Raw genomic sequence first — 21,295 nt, forward strand, 5'->3', positions numbered from 1 at the left:
TGACCAAATTTATATAGAAAAACATTAACATCTACAATATCAAATATACATAATATGAAACTACATTCCATAATGAATCTAAAGATATTCCTTTGGCATTATAAATGTTGATATTTTTTTTATAAATTTAGTCAAACTAGAGATACTTTAACTTTAGACAAAAGTTATATGCAGGCTAAAAAGAACCGGAGGGAGTAACAAGAGATCCACGTGGAGGCAAGAACCTTTTGACTGGGGCACACACGCTGAAGACGGACGGACGGACCCATAGAGTACAGAGCAGCTTGATGAGGCTAGCCGCAGTAATGTATACTAGCAGTAGAATATACATTGATCCCGTTTCAGTGACCTGGATCCAAGCCATATACTACGTATAGTAGTATTAATTATCTCTCCATTTGGATTCTGATTGGCTTGTACGTATATACTACCACTACCACATGATATACGCCGGCCTAGCTGTCGAGGCTAGAGCTCGAGGGAGGGGGGATCCACTCTACTGTGGCCATCTCATCTCAGCCATGTGAGCGATGGATTCACAGACCCGTTAACTATTCATTCATCACCTGGCCCTCGTAGCCAAGGCCAAGTGCGCACAAGACAGCTGTGCTGTGCTCACTTCAGTTCACGGCAACTGCGGCTATCCAAGTTGCGTATAGCTGCCAGCACCGCCGCATCGGAACGAGTAGCCTCCCGATCCTACCTTAGCCAACTCCATCGCGCGACCCCAAACGGACGTCCGGTTTGACCGGATTTTGTCCCTTTGGGGCGCCGATGGGTTCGCCCGTGTCCGGTCTTCCGTTGGGTCGTCCGTGCGCCCATCGTGCGACCGCACCCCAAATCACGTCCGCGTTGGACATGATTTAAAAAAACAGAAAAACGTAAATAAAATGACTAAAAAAAGTAAATAAGCGCAGTTTAATAAACATAAAACTTAGTTAGGGTCGCCACGGCCACAAAACGGCCCAGTTTCACGTCCAACTTGACATAATTAAACATAAAAAAGAAAATAAAAAAGGCCGCCGCCAGCGCGCTCCTGCCCGTGCCCGTCGGTGTCGTCGCCGTCGCCGTCTTCAATGGCCGCCGTCGTCTTCGTCGTCGCTGACGAGGTCCGCGTAGGCCGGCGGCGTCCAGAGGTGGGCCGTCGGTGCGTGGTAGACGGGGGCGGGCTGGACGGCGGGAGGTGCCTGCACGACCTCCTCCCGTGGCGATGCCTCCCGCTACGGTGACCGCGGCGGCGTGGGGCACCAGTTCACGCCCCCACGGCGTCGGCCATCTCCGGCGCGATGCACGACCAGCTCCATTGCTGGCCCACCAGGGCGGGGTGGAACGCGGCCACCGGCTCCACCTCCATCGCCTCCTCCCTCCTCTCCTCCTCCTTGACGGCCACCATCTCCATCTCGAGGAAGGCGACGTCGCCGGCGGCAGAGAGTGCCAGCGCCTCCTCCAAGCCGTCCCACTGGCGCTCGTCGTGCGTGTTCATGGAGTCCTCCAAGACACGCTGCATGAGCCGGGCCTCCTCCTCCGCTGTCATGCGAGGAGGTGGAGGTGGTGACGGAGACGGGGAAGGCGACGACGTGGGCGTGAGGCCGCGCACCCGCGTACGCCCGCGCACCTCTCGACGTGGCCGCCGCGGCCCCGACACTGTGCCGGCGAAGTAGGACGTGCGGCGCGTGTCGTGCTTGTCCTGGAGCCATGTGTCCCAGAGCACGGAGTCGGGGGCGTACCCGTCGTCGTAGTACAGGTCGTCGGGGAGGAGGCGGCGGCGGCGCTCGATCTCATCGCGGCGCGCACGGCCACTCGCCGGCACCGGCGGGATCGGCACACGGTCGGCGCTGAGGTGCCATCCGTTGGGGAGGTGGACGTCGCTCCACGGGACCGGCGTCCTCGTATCCCAGTACCGCCGGCACACGTCCGCCGCGAGGTACTGCCGGTCGCGCTCGCCGGCGGGCCTAGGGTTGATGGTGAAGGGGGCCGACGCGGGGGCTCGACGGGAGGAGCGCGGCGGTGACGCGGGCTCCTCCTTCTTCACGGAGCCGCGGCGGCGCCCCGAGGAGGAGCCGGCCTCACGGTCGTGCTTCCCCTTGCGGTTCTAGAAGCCCACGGCTTTGAGGTGGCCGGCCGGCGAGCTCGAGGACAAGGGAGGGCTAGGGTTTGGCGCTGTCGGGTTTCGAGGAGGCCACGGCGTGGCGTTGGGCAGTGTGGACGACGACCGGTCCACGGTTCCCACTTAAAGAAGGACGGCGACCTTTCGATGTGCGGATGACAGGTCGGGCCGCCCGCTCGTGCGCATTGATGTGGGCGGGTGGGAGGTAGGTGGCCGCCTGCCACGCGGCCCCGACGTGGACGAGGCGCACGTCCGTTTGGTGTCCGCCGCGACCCAAACCCGGCACAAGTTTGCGCTCGAAGTGGGTCGGCCCGGACACAAAACGGACTAGATGAGTTCGGGCCGTCGCGCGCTGGGCCGTCTCGTTTGTCCGTTTTACCTCAAACGGATGGGGCCGGACAGAATGGGGTCCTGCGGTGGAGTTGGCCTTACCGACGTCTCGCTGGCAGTGGAAACTGCTGAACCATAGTGGACGATGGTGTTCGTCGTGGTCCCTCGGCCCGGCTCAGCCGCGCGTCTCCGTGGATCGGTCGCGCTTGCACATGTGATCCTCCAATAGGAAACTGGAGAGCTGGACGAGTCGACGGATCGATCTCGCCAATGGACGAGCGACACCCTGCGTACAGCGAATAAATGCCGAATCGGGAGACCCAACAGTGCTATGTCGCTCTCCGGGCACGGGGGAAGCCAAGGCCCGGCCTCGTGCGTGGCTGCCCGGCCCAACGGAACAGTGTTATGTCTCGTCCCCCGTCCCCGTAGGCAGGAGGCATGGCCGCTACAGTACGCCCTCGTGTCTACTGTGAATCTGTAGTCTATTGGTAGTCTTATCATAGCCGCGTACGCGTGCTGGATGGGACGGACGGATCGACCGGTGCCTAGCGTCGATCGCCTACGGACAGTAGGCTACTGTCAAGATTGCACAGTTGCAACTGCAAGTTGCAGCGCTGTTGTTGCATGTGGCAGCGCATTTGTGTGTAGGACGTTCATTTTGTTCTAGGTTGCGCTGCTTGCCTTGCATTGCCTGTGCACCGACCGACCGATCGCCGGGAAGGCTGGGGCTCATGGTGGTGACTTGGCAGGGTTTTTGCCCAGCTACTTCTTGTCTGCACGTTGTTGCGTCAGAATTTTCGTGTCGCCTTTCGGCATTTTTTTTTCATTTTTTTGAGAAACTTCAGCAAAATTTTTTTTGAGAAGAAGAAACGGCAATTTTGTTAGTCAACAACGCAAGAAGATTCTCAGGACGAGCCCATTTGTCCTTTTTAACTCTTAAGGCTTGAAGCACCATTATAAAACAAAAACCAAGCGGTCGCTACTGCTGAACGACTACTCGCTGGCTTGAAAAAAAAATCAGAAATCCAAAAGAACGCAAAAAAAAAATTTCAAAAATAGTTTGCAAATTCAAAAAAGGTCCTGCATCAGATTTTTTTAAAGCTCATGAATTCTAAAAGGTTCATACTTTTGTAAAAAGAGGTTTCACAGAGATGGAAAAAAGTTTATCAACTTTGAAAAGTGTTAATTTTTTTGAATAAAAGTTCATTTATTTTAGAAAAAGGTTAACCGATCTTAAAAACTGGTCATTGATTTTTCAAAAGTTTATGAACTCTGTAAGCAATCCACAAATATTTAAGAAATCAAACCGATTATGAATTTATTTATTGATTTTTTAAAAAGTGCACCAATTTTGAAAAATGTTCATCGATAATTTTTAAATCACAAATTTTAAAAACATTAATCTATTTGTAGGAAAACTTGATGAATTTTGAAAAAAGCCATGAACTTGAAAAGAGTTCGTCGATTTTCAAAAAAGAGTCCATCGTTTTTTTAAGTTTAATTGAATTTGAAAAATGCGTGCATTTTGAAAATAAGAAAAGAAATAGGAAAAAACAAAATAATACAAAATGAAGAAGAAAAATAGGAAAGAAAAAAACAAGACCAATCAAGGTAAAACCAAAATAAGAAAATCAGGCTGGGAAGCTTCTACAAGCTTCCCAAAACCAGGAAAAGGTCTCTCCTGTTGAACCTTACATGGGCCGGCCCAGGTAAAGAGCGCCGTCAGCGCCAACTAACGAAATGCACGTTAACTGGCGCTGAAGGCGCCGAATAGGAAATGCTTAGTTTTAGTCCAGAGAGCTAAACCAATTGTTTACGTGTGGCAAGGGAGCTAGGAGTAGGTTTTCATGAACGACGCAACAACAGCCGTTGCAGCCGCCCAGGATCTTTGGTCCCCTCGCCTCCTGCTGCCATCTTGGTGCTGCGAGGTGGGGGGACATCGCATCTTCAAGATTTTTATATTCTTTGTCAAGGTCTAGTGATCTTCGTATTTTGTGAGAATAAAAATACTTTTTTTTACCGTGCCATAAGGTTAGAGGGTGTCGGAGTAAATGGTCACGGGTAGCCTAACCGACTCCCCTGACTCTTTAAGAAATTATCAGGCCATTTAAGCCTTCCAGCATACGAGCACATGGCTGCCATCCCCCGGCTGGCTATCCCCAGGCCGACTCCCAGAAGGCGACCCAGTCTCAGAAACCTTCCCCAAAAAAGCTACGAGGTGGCCGACTCCAAAAAGCCGGGCCCAAGAGGACCGACTCCCCGAAGCCGGCCATAAAGAGCGCCGACTCCAAGAAGCCGGCCAAGATCGCACCCACCAAGACTGTGTCCACATAACGGTGATAAGACGGGGCGTGGTCGCCGTACGGTCCACTACCCCTGAATCCCGGAGCAGGCATGCCGCAGGACGCCGTACGGGTCAGCCATCTCCCGTCCGGCACGACACTGTAGCCATATTGACCTCAATGTCATCCACGACAGACGCCAGTACGGCCCGCGGGCGGCGGGCCCCCTTTAGCCAGAGAGACGCACAAAGGCGGCCCGGCCTCCCCTAGTCGGCCAGGGGCGTAGCCGGCCCCCAGGAGCCGGCTACCCCCTACCTCGAAACATGTGCCACATTAAGGAGACAAGACGAGGTAAGGCTACAGTGAGAGCTCGCAAGGCGGCTACACTGTAGCCATGCTTACCTCGACAGAGCCCTCGTCATCAGGGGCGAGGCAACAGTAACCCGCCGCTGACAAGACCCCCAGGCGGTGGGGCCGGCCTGTCCACCAAGAAGCCGGCAGCCGGCGGGACCCACCAGTCGGCGGGCCCCAATGGCCGGCGGAGAAGCCGGCGAACACAGACACTGACGGCTGGGACCCGCACCCAGCAGGATTACAATTGTACCCCCGGGGTAGGCCTATATAAACCCCCCGGGACACCCATGGAAAGGGTTGGTCTCATAGAATTACACACACACTTAGAGAGAAAAGGAGAGCTAGCCTTGCCCTTCTTCTCCCTCTAGCCCGACAGCTTAAGGAGCGTTTGTAGCTACTCATTTAGATCTAGTGATCATGCGGAGACCCCGCAGAGCAGGACTAGGGGTGTTATCTCCACGGAGAGCCCCGAACCTGGGTAAGATTCGCCGGCGTGCATGTCTTCGCCTCATCCCGTTTTCAGGCACCGGCGACGTCTTATTGGCTCCCACAATGATAAGCCACCCGTTGGCATATGTCGCACCTACCACCCGACATTTGGCGCCCACCATGGGGCCAGGTGCACCGTCGTCCGGAGACCTGTTCTGGACGGGAACCCTTTTTCTCCCTCGCGAGCGCAGCCAGCCTGCTGCGCCCGACGGCGTTTGCCCCAACGCGCTGCAAAGCGTCGATGACGCCTGCGCAGCGAGCCGCCTCGCCGATCTGCTCGGCGAGACTCACATCTCCGACGAGCCCGCATCCGACGCGGGCACGAACTACCCCGAGAGCCGCCTCGTCAGCCTCCTCGACCAACTTCACGTCTCCAGCGAGCCTGCTGTAGACTTGGAGTCGGTCGGCTCCACCAACCCGATGCTTGTCGACTCCGACACGGCGTCGCTCGACGCCTACCCCTCTGATGTGGTAGTCTTCGACGACCCTCTCCCCCGAGCTGACAGCGGCAGCAGTGCTGTCACGGAGGTGTTGGTCATCAGCCACGCCGCCAACTCGGGCGAGAACGCCCTGCAAGCGGCGATGCACGACTTATCCGTCCCCATCCCGGCCGACGCCGACGCAGAGACCCTGGAGGCTCGCCGCCTCACCCTCATCACGGAAGGCCAGAAGATAGCCTCCATGAGACGCCTCACCGAGGCTCACCAGCGCGAAGTCGACCGCGCCGCCTTTGGCACGCCGCCTCGTGGCGGGCCGAGCCGAGCCGGCTTCGTCCAGAAGCGCGGCGCGGCTATCGCCAGCATGCTGGGGGCAGACCGCCCCGTCTACGCCACCCCGCTCGAGAATCTGTGAGCCGCTCAGGCGTCTGCTGAAGAGCTAAATGGGCTGGGAGCCGATGAGCTCCCCTACATGACAAGGCGAATCCAGCAGCTGATCGACGCGGCCGCAGAACGGCACGAAGCCGGCGCCCGCGCTGAGAGTCCTCCCCCGCGCCGAGAGCACGCCGCGACATCCCGGTCGCCGACTGCGATCGGTGCCCGCGCGAGGAAGGACAAGGAGCCGGCTGCTAGCCGTAGCCGGACTCGGATCACCATCGAGCGCGACGCGGAAGGCCGCCCTCGATCAGTGGAGCGCCAAGGAAATCCGCCTCCTCCCCCGCCTCGAGGAGAGAGATATCCCACCCCGCCGCCTGTCATGCATCCGACTCTTGGTGGCCGACTAGGCCACCGCGAAGGAGTCGGCAAGAACGACGCCCGCCACCGGATCGACCGCCTGGCTCGATCTCTGGTGCTAGAAGAAGAAGACGATGTCGGCCCGCCATGCTTTGGCCCCCGCATCCGCGACGAGCCCTTCCCCAAAGGGTTCTCGCTCCCCAGAGACACGCCCAAGTACAACGGCTCCGTGAAGCCGAAAGATTGGCTCATCGACTACTCTACTGCTGTCAGCATAGCCAACGGCAACCGGCGCGTAGCCGTGAAGTACGCCCCCCTCATGCTACAGGGCATGGCGCGCACCTGGCTCAACAGCCTCAAGCCCTACAGCGTCAACAGCTGGTTGGACTTCACGGAAGTCTTTGCCCGCAACTTCACCAGCACGTACAAGCGGCCTCCCAAGCCGCGCCAACTCTTCCTATGCGTCCAAGGGCCCAACGAGTCGACCCGCGACTACCTCACACGGTGGGCCGAGCTCCGCAACTCCTACGAGGGGGTGCATGAGGTTCAGGCCATCGAGTACTTCACCGCCGGGTGCCGAGAGGGCATCCTCCTCAAGCACCGACTCCTCTGTGACGAGCCGGCTACCCTCGACGAACTGCTGATCATCGCAGACAAGTATGCCATGGCCGACTCCTCGATGAAGACCGAGCTTCGTGTGGATGCCTCTAGGAAGGTGATCGCTCCGGCTCCCAAGACGCCGGCTGGCGACCCCAATCGGCGCCCCTACCAGAACGAACACAAGCGCAAGGCCCCTATGCCGCCTTCCACCAGTCGGCAAGTGGCCACAGTTGAAGATGAGCAGCCCGAAGAGCGGCCCGCTCCCAAGAAGAAGGGTTGCAGGCCGGCTTGGCAGCCGACTTTCTCCTACGAGCAGACTCTTGATGCCCCCTGCAAGTTCCACAGCGGCGCGAAGCCGTCCAACCACACGAACCGAAAGTGCCACTGGTTCACGCGGATCTCCAAGGGCGAGGGACTGGTGCCGCCTCCGCCTCCCGGCCCGCCGCCTCCAGCCCCCCAGCAGCCCGCTGCTCGACCAGCAGTTGGGGCCATTCAAGATGAGTTTCCTGAAGAGCACGCCGCCTACGTCGTCTTCACCAGCCAAGTTGAAGACAAGTGCAGTCGACGCCGACAGCATCAAGAGGTCAACGCAGTCGCCTCCAGCAACCCCGAGTTCATGCACTGGTCCGAGAAGCCCATCAACTGGAGTCAGGCCGACCACCCAGAGGTGATGCCGTCCCCTGGCTCCTACGCATTAGTGTTGGATGTCACTCTCGCAACGGAGAGGCGAGCTGCCCGATTCTCCCGCGTTCTGATTGATGGCGGAAGCAGTATCAACATACTGTACCGCGACACCATGGAGAAGCTGAACATCAAGGCGAAGCAGCTCATGCCAAGCCGGACCGTGTTCCATGGCATCGTACCCGGCTTGTCCTGTTCCCCGATCGGCAAGATCAAGATGGATGTTCTCTTCGGAGACAAAGATCACTTTCGCCGAGAAGCGATCTGGTTCGAGGTAGTGGATCTGGAGAGCCCTTACCATGCCTTGCTTGGCCGACCTGCTTTGGCCAAGTTCATGGCTGTGCCCCACTACGCCTACTTGAAGATGAAGATGCCGAGCACGAAGGGGATCATCACCGTAGCCGGCGACTACAGGAAGTCCATCGAGTGCGCTACGGCCAGCAGTCGGCTGGCCGAGTCCCTCGTAGTGGCAGAAGAGAAGAAGATACTAGAACGGGTTGTGGCCATGGCCGGCAAGCAGCCGACCTTGCCCCCCAACCCCAAGGATTGTGATGCGTAGGGCTCCTTCCAGCCGGCCAAGGAGACGAAGAAGATACCTCTGGACCCGGAGAACCCGGAAAGGTTTGTTGTCATTGGGGCAAACCTGGACAGTAAATAGGAAGGCGAGCTCGTCGACTTCCTCCGTGAGAATCGAGACGTCTTTGCATGGTCCCCAAAGGACATGCCGGGTGTCCCGAAGGATTTCGCCGAGCACAAATTACATGTCCGAGCCGACGCGAAGCCGGTCAAGCAGCCCCTCCGCCGACTGTCAGAAGAGAAGCGAAGAATCGTAGGAGAAGAGATAGCCCGGCTCCTCGCCGCCGGCTTTATTATGGAAGTATTTTTCCCAGAGTGGCTTGCCAACCCAGTCTTGGTATTGAAGAAGAACAACAAGTGGCGTATGTGTATAGACTACACCAGCCTCAACAAGGCCTGCCCCAAAGATCCGTTTGCTTTGCCACGGATTGACCAAGTGATAGACTCCACGGCCGGATGCGAGCTGTTGAGTTTTTTGGATGCCTACTCAGGGTACCATCAAATCAAGTTGGACCCAGCAGACCGCCTGAAGACTGCCTTCATCACACCATTCGGAGCTTTCTGTTACCTGACTATGACATTCGGCTTAAGGAATGCCGGTGCCACTTTTCAGCGTTGCATGCAGAAATGCCTCCTCAAGCAACTCGGCAGAAATGCCCACGTCTACGTAGACGACATTGTGGTGAAGACAGAGAAGCACGGCACCCTGCTGGAGGACCTCAAAGAAACATTTGCCAACTTGCGCCGATTCCAGATCAAGCTCAACCCCGAGAAATGCGTGTTCGGAGTACCAGCCGGCCAGCTGCTAGGCTTTCTGGTCTCCGAACGCGGCATCGAGTGCAACCCTGTGAAGATCAAGGCCATCGAGAGGATGGAGACTCCCACCAAATTGCGAGATGTGCAGAAGTTCACTGGGTGCCTGGCCTCCTTAAACCGCTTTATCAGCCGACTAGGAGAGAAGGCTCTCCCCCTGTACCGACTCATGAAGAAGTCCACTCATTTCGAGTGAAATGACCAAGCCGACCAAGCCTTCCATGAGTTGAAGAAGATGCTGACCACTCCACATGTCCTGGCGGCGCCGACTGAGAAGGAGCCCATGCTCGTCTACATTGCCGCGACTAGCCGAGTGGTCAGTACAGTTGTCGTGGTCCAGCGCCCGGAAGAAGGCCGAGCCCAGCTAGTCCAGAGGCCGGTGTATTATCTAAGCGAAGTACTATCAAGCTCAAAGCAAAACTACCCGCACTACCAGAAGATGTGCTATGGGGTGTACTTCGCCGCCAAGAAGCTGAAGCCCTACTTCCAAGAGCATCCCATCACGGTCGTGTGCACCGCCCCGCTTGCCGAGATCATAGGCAGCCGGGATGCATCCGGCCGGGTGGCTAAATGGGCCATTGCATTGGCACCGTACACAATCTTCTACCAACCCCGCACCGCCATCATGTCCCAAGCATTGGCCGACTTCCTCGTCGACTGGGCCGAGACCCAGTACCTACCGCCGGCTCCCGACTCTACCCATTGGCGGATGCACTTCGACGGGTCCAAGATGCGCACCGGCTTGGGAGCCGGCATCGTCCTCACCTCTCCCAAAGGCGACAAACTCAGATACACGCTGCAAATCCACTTCGCCGCCTCCAACAACGTGGCCGAGTACGAGGCACTCATACACGGGCTCCGACTGGCCAAAGAGCTTGGCATACGCCGGATCCTGTGCTACGGCGACTCAGACTTGGTGGTCCAGCAGTCATCTGGCGACTGGGACGCCAATGATGCAAACATGGCAAGCTATCGATTCCTCGTCCAGCAGATCAGTGGGTACTTCGAAGGGTGCGAGTTCCTTCACGTACCACGGGCCGACAATGACCAAGCAGATGCCCTGGCACAGATCGGCTCCACCCGACAGGCTATACCGACCGGTGTCTCTCTCCAGCGCCTCCTCAAGCCGTCCATCAAGCCGTCTCCAGAGTCGGACTCTATCTTCGTACCGCCTGCCCCCGATGCAACCGGATCCGACTGGAGGAACCCAACAGGCGGCACGGGGACGTCGACAACCGGCCCGGGGACTGCCGTAGTCACACCCGGCTCGGGGACTTCAGAACCCGGCCCGGGGACTGCAGCAGTCGGCCCGGGGACTGCAGCAACACAAGAAGTGGTGGCCAACTCCAATTCCACGCCACCCGACCCACCCACCCGAGTCATGGTGGCCGTACTGACAGTAGAAGAAGTCACAGCTCCATCATGGGCCCAGCACATTCTCAAATTCCTAGTCAACAGAGAGCTGCCGGCTGATGAGACCTCAGCAAGACTAGTGCAACGTCGAGCCGGAGCGTATGCAATAATAAACAAAGAACTTGTCAAGCGCAGTGTCACTGGAGTCTTCCAGCGATGCGTCGAGCCAGAGAAAGGAGTGGCAATCCTCAAGGATATCCATCAAGGCGAATGCGGCCACCACGCAGCCTCAAGATCACTTGTGGCCAAAGCTTTCCGCCACGGTTTCTTTTGGCCGACTGCGTTGGCAGATGCCAAAGAGATAGTCAAGAGCTGCAAAGGATGCCAGGTCTTCAGTTCCAAGCAACACCTGCTGGCTTCTGCACTCAAGACCATCCCCCTCACCTGGCCCTTTGCCGTTTGGGGGCTGGACATGGTGGGTCCATTCAAGACAGCCCGCGGCGGCTTGACACATTTGCTTGTCGCCGTGGACAAATTTACCAAGTGGATCGAAGCAAAGCCGATCAAGAAACTGAACGGGGCGACTGCCGTGACGTTCATCATCGACATCACTACTCGGTACGGCATGCCACACAACATCATCACCGACAACGGCACAAACTTTGCCAAAGGAGGACTGGCACATTTCTGCGCGACGCAGGGTATCCGACTGGACTTAGCGTCCGTTGCCCACCCGCAGTCAAACGGCCAGGTCGAACGAGCAAATGGACTCATCCTCTCCAGCATCAAGCCCCGACTGGTCGTACCACTGGAGCGATCGGCCGGCTGCTGGCTCGATGAGCTGCCGGCTGTCCTCTGGAGTCTGCGTACTACCCCTAACAAGTCAACCGGCTTCACTCCGTTCTTCCTTGTATATGGCGCCGAGGCTGTCATCCCAACCGACACCGAGTTCGACTCGCCTCGGGTCACCATGTACACGGAGGCGGAGGCCAAGGAAGCGCGAGAAGACGGCGTCGACCTACTGGAAGAAGGCCGGCTGTTGGCACTCAGCCGGTCCGCCATCTACCAGCAGGGGTTGCGTCGTTACCACAACCGCAAGGTCAAGCCAAGATCTTTCCAAGAGGGCGACCTTGTGCTCCGGCTGATCCAGCGAACAGCCGGCCAGCACAAGCTCTTAGCCCCTTGGGAAGGCCCTTTCGTCGTCAGCAAGACACTAGGCAACGACTCCTACTACCTGATCGACGCGCAAAAACCAAGAGCACGCAAGAGGGATGATTCTGGCAAGGAGTCGGAGCGGCCATGGAACGCGAACCTCCTGAGAAGATTTTACAGTTAAAAGCAGTATGTATCATGCTACCCTTTTGTATTAAGTACGAAAACAACAGGCCCCCCGAGGGGCACTCGGGGACTGCCTTCATTTATCTATGAGTGACAAGTGTCATATCCATAAATGTATTATTACATTTGATTTTCTGTCTGGCACCGGGTTCGACTAGTCGGTCCGGGGACTGGCCGCCTTAAGTTATATTAAAGTTCTACCTGAAGTCAGACAAGTAGTGTGCCGGCTCCCGAGTCCTCTCTTGTTGAAAGTCGCAGCTCGAAGAACCGACTGTCCGACTAGCAAGAGCCAAGGCAGAAAGGACGCCCACACGAAAAACGGCTAAGGACTAATGAACTTGTATAGCGAAAAGACGGCCTCCAACCACGCTTGCCGGCTGTCAGAACAGCCGGCTGGCCGGCTTCCCAAACACTTCGCTATAATCCAACAAAGCTCGAGTACTTACCCTCCCAATTGGCCAAGCACTTCTCCAGCCACAGATTGCAGAGCAACTGTCCGACTGGGGAGGCGGCAACCAAGGGAGGGCGGCAAAGGAAACAGCAGAAGGATGAAAAGCAAAGAACAAGGGAAAGCCAAACGCATGCATAATCATATTTACATATAAAGCCCCCAACAGGCCGGCAATCAACATAGTTCGAATACACCCAGTGGGTGGAATTGTGCAAACTTCACAAAATATTGTTCCAAAAGTGACGAGACAGGAAAATAAAGACAGCAGACTAGAGTAAAGGCGCCACCGGCTGGAGGAGTGGCCGGCTAGCGGGTCTCAGCTTGATCATTGCCGGCTGCAGGCGGTGCACCCGCGCGTGCCGTGTTGCTGGAGGCACGGTCAAGCTGAGGCTGACCGGCCGCTCCACCATCTGGCCCGGCATCTTCACCCTTCTCCTCCTCCTCTTCGCCCTAGTCGCTGGAGTCGATCTCCTCCGCCGAGTCTTCGCCGTCTGCCGGGTTCAACCCGAACCATTCCTACGGCTGGGCAACACCGTTGTCGTCCACCTCAGGAGCGAAGGCGCTGGTGTCGGTGTAGTCGGAGATCGCTGAAGCCTGCCGGATGATAGCCTGCCGCGCCGGCTCCAGCTCCGTGTCGGCCTGCTGACGCCTGGTGGCCAGCTAGTCCAGACTCAGCCCGGGATACCAGGCCTTGACGAATTCCAGCGCCCGCCTGGCGCCGGACCGAGCCGCCGAAGCCTTCCAGGTCTCGAAGCGGCCGACCACCACCTCCAGGCAGTCGGCAGTCCGACTGGGGATGCGGGGAATCACTTCGCCAGGCTAGAGGGCGGCCAACATCTGCGCCCCGACACGTTGAAGCCGGCGGAGCAGGCGATGAGCCGGCTGGAGGCGGGCCGGGATCGCCAAGAGCTGCTCCTCCAGCGACCGGCGAGCGTTTGGCGCGATCTCGGCGCCAGCCTGCCTCTGTGCCTCGCGGCGGGCCTCGATGACCTGGTTGGCGGCGGTAGAGTAGCCAGGGAAGTACTCTGCGCAAGAAAGAAAGAGAAAGAAGAGAAAACACCAAGTCAGAAAACGAGCCAAAACGGCAAGCGGCAAGAAAGGACGAAGAAGAAGGCGGCTTACCGTCAACCAAATCTTCGATCTGGCCATAGCCATTGATCAGCGTCTGCTTCGCTTCGGCCCAGCTAGCCGCCTCTGTCTCGTACTCGGCCTGGAGGGCAGCTTCGCTGTCTTCCACCGCCTTCAGGGCCGCCTTGTGGCTTTCCTCCTGGTCGGCCAACCTCTTGGCCAGGCGGTCACGCTCCTGCGCCAAGGCGGCAAACTCGGCCTCCTTAACACGGAGGGCAGCCTGAGACCCTCCCAGTTGCTCCCTCAGACTAGCGTTGGCCGCTGCAGGGATGCCAGAGTAAAAGAAGCAATAAGAAGAAGTCGTCAAGGAAGATCCGATCTGACTGCTCAGCAGTCGGCCCGAATCTCGGGGACTACACCCAGTGGGTGCGCTGACGCGCCCCCACGTGAGATAAAAGACGAAGCACTTACCCCGGCTCTCAGATAGGTCAGCGGTCTTCTGGGTCAGCTCCCGAGCCTGGGAGTTGAAGGCAGCCGCGCGGAGGTTGTGGTAGTCCTGTAAGACAGGCAGAAGAGCGAAATAAGAGCAAGAATAGCAAAACTAGATCCGCTAAGAAGTTCCAAGCCGCCTGCTCAGCAGCCGACTCGGAACTCGGGGACTACACCCAGTGGGTGCGCTGACGCGCCCCCACGGAAGAAACCAAGATCCAAAAAGCAAGACAAGAAGACTAACCCGGATGGCCGCCCGAGTCGCAAGGAACTCGTCGTTGTACTTCCTCAGCGCCGTAGCCTAGGCTTGAAGCCGGGTCCGGACGTCCTGCGCGGCCACATTCATCACGGCCGTCCCTCCGCCCGGCGTCCACCCCGAGCTGGCGCTGGCCGCCTCCATATCCTGGGCCGACGAGCTGGAGCCCGCGGCCGGCTGCGGCTCCGATGCAGCCTTCTGCGGCTCTGATGCGGCCTTCCCTGTGCGCTGGTGCGACGGCGTCCAGACCACCAGATCAGTACTCGCGGCCGGCTCGCCCCCGGCCGATTGCACAGGCGGCAGGTCAGGCCGGCCGCCTTGAGTCGCTCCAGTCGGCGGGGCCGGTGCCGCCACCCTCTCCAGGATGACGACGTCGTCCTCCCTCTCCAGCCCCGGCTGATCACCGCCGGCTTCTTCTGGCGAGGGCTCTGGGGCCCCAGGCGCCGCGACGCGCAGTGGGGTGACCAGCAAGGCCCCCTCCGCCACCGCCGCAGCCGCAGCCTCCGCTTGGGCCTTGGCCGCGGCGTCGGCGCGCGCCTTCGCCACCTCCTCCTCTTGCGCCGCCTTGGCGGCGGCCGCCCTCAATGCCTCCGCCTCCCACGCTTCCCGCTCCTCCCGCGCCTCCCGCGCGTTCCGCTCCGTCGCCGCCTAAAGATCGGCAGGGGGATCCACGCGGCGAGTGGTTCTCCCGGATCCTCCCGGCGACCCAACGACAGAGGCGGCAGCAACCCGCTGGAGCGACAATGGAGCCCTGGTTTTTTGAGAAAGGACGAGAATTCAGGAACTACCAGAGAAAAGAAAAAAGAATACACGAAGGAGTATATACTTACGCCGACACCGTCTGGGGCTGCTTCACCGCCTTGCGAAAGCGGGTCGCCTTCGCGGCCGCCTCCTCCCGCCTGGTCGCCGCTGCCCCGCCTCTGGGCTTCTTCGGCCGACTGCCGAACAAGCCCGGCGCGGCACGACGCTTTTGCCCGCCGCCCCGAGCAGGCGGCGCGGCGGAGGAAACCGCGCCATGGCCGGGCGCCGGCTGGCGGCGTGGGACGACTTCCGCCTCGTCATCATCCGGCCAGTCGTCGAAGCTGACCCCAAGCCCGGAGCCGCCTGCCTCGCCGTCGGCTTGGCCACCGCCCGCCTCGGTGTTGTCATCCATGGCGGCCGCCCCCAAGTCGGGGTCCTCTAGATCGTGCTCCGCCCGGTCGGGAACGAATCGGCGCTCCGCGTCCGACCCGCCTGCAGGCCGAAGAAGAGGGCTCTGTCGAGACAAGCCGACTAGTCAGAGTCGGCCAAAAGGAACTCGGCGACAAAACAGTGAAAGGAAAAAAGAGAACATACCGTGGGCGGCGGGTGAGCTTGGCAATATGGCTCCTTGCCAAACTGCCACTCTGCGGAGAGCTTGCAGTTCGCAAGGTAGTTCACCATATGGGCCACTTTGTCGTGCGACATGTCTTTGGTGCACATCCGACTCGGATCGACCTGGCCGCTCATCTGACAGATCAGATGAGGGTGGCTCTGGAGCGGGAGCACCCGGCGCGTGACGAAGGCGGCCAGCAGGTCGGGCCCTGATAGGCCCTCCGACTGGATCATCACCCGCAGTCGGGCGACAGCTGCGGCTCCAGCCGGCGTCAGCGTCACGGCCCGATAGGACCACTGGGGCCGCCTGCCCGCCGGCGGGCCGGCTTCGTAAGCCGGCAAATTGACGTAGTCGCCCTGCAGGGCGACGTTCTTCACATAGAAGTATGACTTCTGCCAGAGCTTCACCGACTGGATCAGCATGATGACGGGGAAGGGGTTGTCGGCTGTCACCCTCCGCATCGCGATGAAGACGCCACTCTGAGCCGGCACGCCCTGCAAGCGCGTGCCCAGCTTGGACTGGAAGAACTCCCCCCAGAGCTCGAGGGTGGGGAGGACGCTGAGGTAGCCTTCGCACAAGGTGACGAAGGCGGACAGCAGCACCATCGTGTTCGGGGTGAGGTGGTGCGGCTGGAGCTGGTAGAACTCAAGAAAGGAGCGGAAGAAGGCGCTCACCGGCAGGCCGATGCCGCGCAAGAAATGCGAGCGGAAGACCACCCGCTCGCCTTCCTCCGGCTCCGGCGTGATCTCCTTCTCCGGTGCGAGACGGACCCGCACCTTGTCCGCGCCGGGCAGCCGCTGCGTCTTGCGGAGGAACTCGACGTGATCCTCATGGACGTTGGAGCCGTCCCAATCCCCGCCGTACTGCATCGCGGCGTAGGGCTGGCGAGAATGAGCGCGCCGGCGGAGAAAAGAGTGGTAGAACGGTGTGGCGGTGAGGCGCTGTTACGAGGAAGAGCAGAAGGAAGAAGATGGCGGAGAGGAGAGGGGCGTGCGAGCGCCTGCCGCTTCCCCCCTCCCCCTACTTATAGCTTCGCACGGCGAAGCCGAGGAGGCGAGGCGTGGGGTGGGACGTGGGATTAACTGCACCCACTCCCCCCACGCCCCGCGATTATTACGCCCTAAAGGCGTGCCGAAACCGCCGCAGGAAGACGTGCGGGCGGCTTTGGGCCGCAGAGAATCCGCGCCTGGGCCCGGGCGCAGGAGTGGTGGCCCCCCGACCTGCGGCGACGTCTCGTCGCGCGCGTGGGCTGGCAGGCTTTTTAGCCAAGGGATGCCACGTGGTTCGCAGGCGGCAAGTGGCCGGCCCGCGGCCCGGTGCGCGCGCCGGCAGACTTCCGCCCTCCGACTTCAAAAAAATTCGCCAAGACGGCGCGCCTAGCCGAAGCCGGCTCCCAGCTGCCGGCTTGTTAAGATAGGAAGCTGACCGAGCTTCTCGACTTCCCTCAACCTCGAAGCCCAATCAGCTTCGGGGACTACTGTCGGAGTAAATGGCCACGGGTAGCCTAACCGACTCCCCCTGGCTCTTTAAGAAATTATTAGGCCATTTAAGCCTTCCAGCATACAAGCACATGGCCGCCATCCCCCGGCCGGCTATGCCCAGGCCGACTCCCAGAAGGCGACCCAGTCTCAGAAACCTTCCCCAAGAAAGCTACGAGGTGGCCGACTCCAAGAAGCCGGGCCCAAGAGGACCGACTCCCCGAAGCCGGCCATAAAGAGCGCCGACTCCAAGAAGCTGGCCAAGATCGCACCCACCAAGACTGTGTCCACATAACGGTGATAAGACGGGGCGTGGTCGCCGTACGGTCCACTACCCCCGAATCCCGGAGCAGGCATGGCCGCAGGACGCCGTATGGGTCAGCCATCTCCCGTCCGGCACGGCACTATAGCCATGTTGACCTCAACGTCATCCACGACAGACGCCAGTACGGCCCGCGGGCGGCGGGCCCCCTTTAGCCAGAGAGACGCACGAAGGCGGCCTGGCCTCCCCTAGTCGGCCAGGGGCGCAGCCGGCCCCCAGGAGCCGGCTACCCCCCTACCTCGAAACATGTGCCACATTAAGGAGACAAGACGAGGTAAGGCTACAGCGAGAGCTCGCAAGGCGGCTACACTATAGCCATGCTTACCTCGACAGAGCCCTCGTCATCAGGGGTGAGGCAACAGTAACCCGCCGCCGACAAGACCCCCAGGCGGTGGGGCCGGCCTGTCGACCAAGAAGCCGACAGCCGGCGGGACCCACCAGTCGGCGGGCCCCAATGGCCGGCGGAGAAGCCGGCGAAAACAGACACCGGCGACGTCTTATTGGCTCCCACAATGATAAGCCACCCGTTGGCATATGTCGCACCTACCACCCGACAGAGGGTTTTCTGTCCTCACAGATCCGATTATACGGACCAGAGGAGTTTATGTTGGTGTATAAAGCTTTTTTAGTTGGCTTGATTCTTTGTGGAGGTTGAAATGTTTCATCAACACCATTGTGAAGATATTGTCATTCGACGGCCTGCACTTCTAGTGGATCATCCCCGGCCTAAGTACGTTCATCGATCAAGACTTCTCATCTTTTCAAAAGGGGACTAAAGGCGCTTTCAAAAAATATTATTGGTAATGTTCGTCCAAGTGAAAGAGGGACAACATCGTTGCCGGTTGCCCCAGTCAAATTGCACCCATTTTACCAAAGTCTTTGGAGTATTTTCTATCAGAGATTGATACCGATAAGAAGATCTTTTCAAGAGATTTCATTGTAATTCTTAGTGTTAGGAATTACTTTATATTTCTTGGATCGTAGATCTAAATCAGTGTACTTGTAATTATTATGAGCATGAATAAAATTACAGGTATCTCTAAAGAAAGCAAGGGAGCTAGGAATTCCCTATTTGAGGCATTAAGCGCCAAATGGTGGCTCCTATTGGCACGCAGGTCGCCACCGAGTGACTTGGCGCCTACCCTCCTCCCCCCTTGCTATAATTGTATGGACCGTCTACTACCGGATTTCATCTCCATTAGTTTTGGGAAGTTTCTAGAACCTTCCCTGAATTAAGTTTTTTCTGTTTTTTTATGTTCAATCTTTTTCTTTCTTGCATTTTTACATTTTGTTCTGTTATTTTATTTTACTTTAGAATTTTAGAACATCTTTTAAATTCCTGAGCATTTTTTGAAATCGTCAACATTTTTAAAAATACATGAACCAATTTTTTTGTATCGCAATTTTTTTAAAATTAGTGAATATTTTATAAATTTACGGAGATTTTTTGAAATTTAAGCACATTTTTTGGAACACCAGAATAATTTTTTTGAGCGGCGAAATTTTTATTTGAAATTCAGGAACATTTTTTTGTTTTCGACGTAGTTTATTCTTGAGTACATGAATACTTTTTGAATCAGTGTACATTTTTTGATTTTTTTTTGAAATTTGGGAACAATATTCAAAATTCCTGAACATTATTTAATCTTGTGAATATGTTTTCATAAAATCATGAACATGTTTTAGAAATTCTTGAATATGTGATTTTTTTTTGAAATAGACAAATATTTTTTGAATCCATGAGGATTTATCATTTTTTAATATAAAAATATTTTTAGGAATCAAGAACACTCTAGTATTTCCCGATAATTTTTCAACAGCATGAACATTTTTCTGAAATCTTCGAATATTTTTTTGAATCCATGAGGCTTTATCCATTTTTTGAATTTCGAATATTTTTCAAAATCACGAACATTTTAGGATTTCCTGAACATTTTTCAAAAACATGAATGTTTTTATGAAGTCAAGAAAATTTTATAATGTACACTTTGTTTTTCATAATTCGCAATTTGGTTTAAAATTCAGATATTTTTGTAATCCTGTATTATTTTTAAAATGAAAACACAAAAAAATCTAAATCTTTTCGAGACAAAAAAGAAGAGAGAAAGGTGGTCCTCCCGCCCATACATGGGTCGGCCGAAAAGGTGACAGGGCAGCTGGGCATGTGCGTTTGCTCGATCCATGGCGCGTTGATTGCCAACGCGAGAGCTATGTCTCGCATTAAGAGAGTCGAGGGGCTACAGTAATGGGCAGGCCCGTTACGCACGCCGCGCAGAATTAAAAACAGCGAAGAAAAACGAGGAGAACCCAGGGATTGAACCCTGGTATCCGGGATTATGCACATTGCTCATGGCCACTCGGTTTGCGTCGGGTTCTTAGGTTGCTGGGCGCAACCATACTTGAGGCGAAAAGATCTTGTTTTCATTGTATTTTCTGATTTTTTACGTTTTTTCTTATCTTTAGTTTTCCACATTTTTCTCTATTTAATTGGGTTTTATTTTCTTTATTTTTTACTTGTCTTTCTTCATATTTCTCAGTTTTCATTGTGTTTTTGTTTTCTTTATTTTTTTCTTCGGTTTTTCTTCCTTTCTTCCTTTCTTCCTTTCTTTCTTGTTTTTCACTGGTTTTCTTCCAATACCAGATTAACATATTTTAAATACATGATCAACATTATATCTATACACTTTCAACATTTTTTTGAAATTCTTTATTAACATTTTTCAAATACAAGTTTAACATTTTTAATATATGGTGGATATTTTTTTCTATACACATTTAACATTTTTGGAATGATTGATTAACATTTTCAAATATTATTCATCATTTTTATCAAATGCTTTATCATTTTATATACATGATCAAGAAAATTGCACATGTTTTTAATACATGGTCAATATTTTTTATACGCATTTAATAATTTTCAAGCGCTTGATTAACATTTTGTAAATACTTTTTCAACATTTTTTAAATGCTTGATTAACATTTTTATATACATGTGAAACAATTCCTCATTTTTTAATACACGTTTTCTAAATTCTCCAAATGCTTGATTAACATTGGTCAAATACTTGTTCAACATTTTTCTAAACCCTAAACAAATTCATTATTTTTTAATACACGGTCAACTTTTTTTGTATACACGTTTAACTTTTCCAAATGCTTAATTAACATTTTAAGAATACTTGTTCAAGATTTTATTGAAATGCTTGATTAACATTTTTCACATACCCTCATCCAAAATATCCGTATTTTACAAGAAAATATCATATATAAAGATATATGTTTATATATGCCTCAAATAGATGTTAACCTCTAGCAAAAATAGTGTTTGAATGTTTAAAAAGAGTTTTAAGTAGGTCATAAAAAACATTACTATATTTGGCCTCAGACAGTAGAGAAAACAAATAAAAGACCAAAGGTGAAAATGAAGGAAAAACAAAATCAAAGAGAAAACAAAAACTATAGAAAATAAAAATAAAATAAAAAACAAGAAATAAGAGGAAATAAAAAGATAATGAGGAAAAGGTTGAAACATAATAGAAAAAAGAATCGACACAACATATGAAAATTGAAGAACATAAGCGTAGGCGACCAATGCCAAAGATGCCTGTAAGGAAGTGCGCGCCTCGCTTGCACTAGATGATATATATGGATTTTGCGGGACAGTTCGAGTGGGATATGACCAATGGAAGTCTCCAAAGAGCTCATGGTTTTACCAAGGATCTACTTATTTTAAAGGAAAATTATTTTTATATGGATATATTACAGGAAATGTCGTTATT

Source organism: Aegilops tauschii, chromosome 7 (assembly GCF_002575655.3).
Source record: "Aegilops tauschii subsp. strangulata cultivar AL8/78 chromosome 7, Aet v6.0, whole genome shotgun sequence".
NCBI lineage: Eukaryota > Viridiplantae > Streptophyta > Magnoliopsida > Poales > Poaceae > Aegilops > Aegilops tauschii.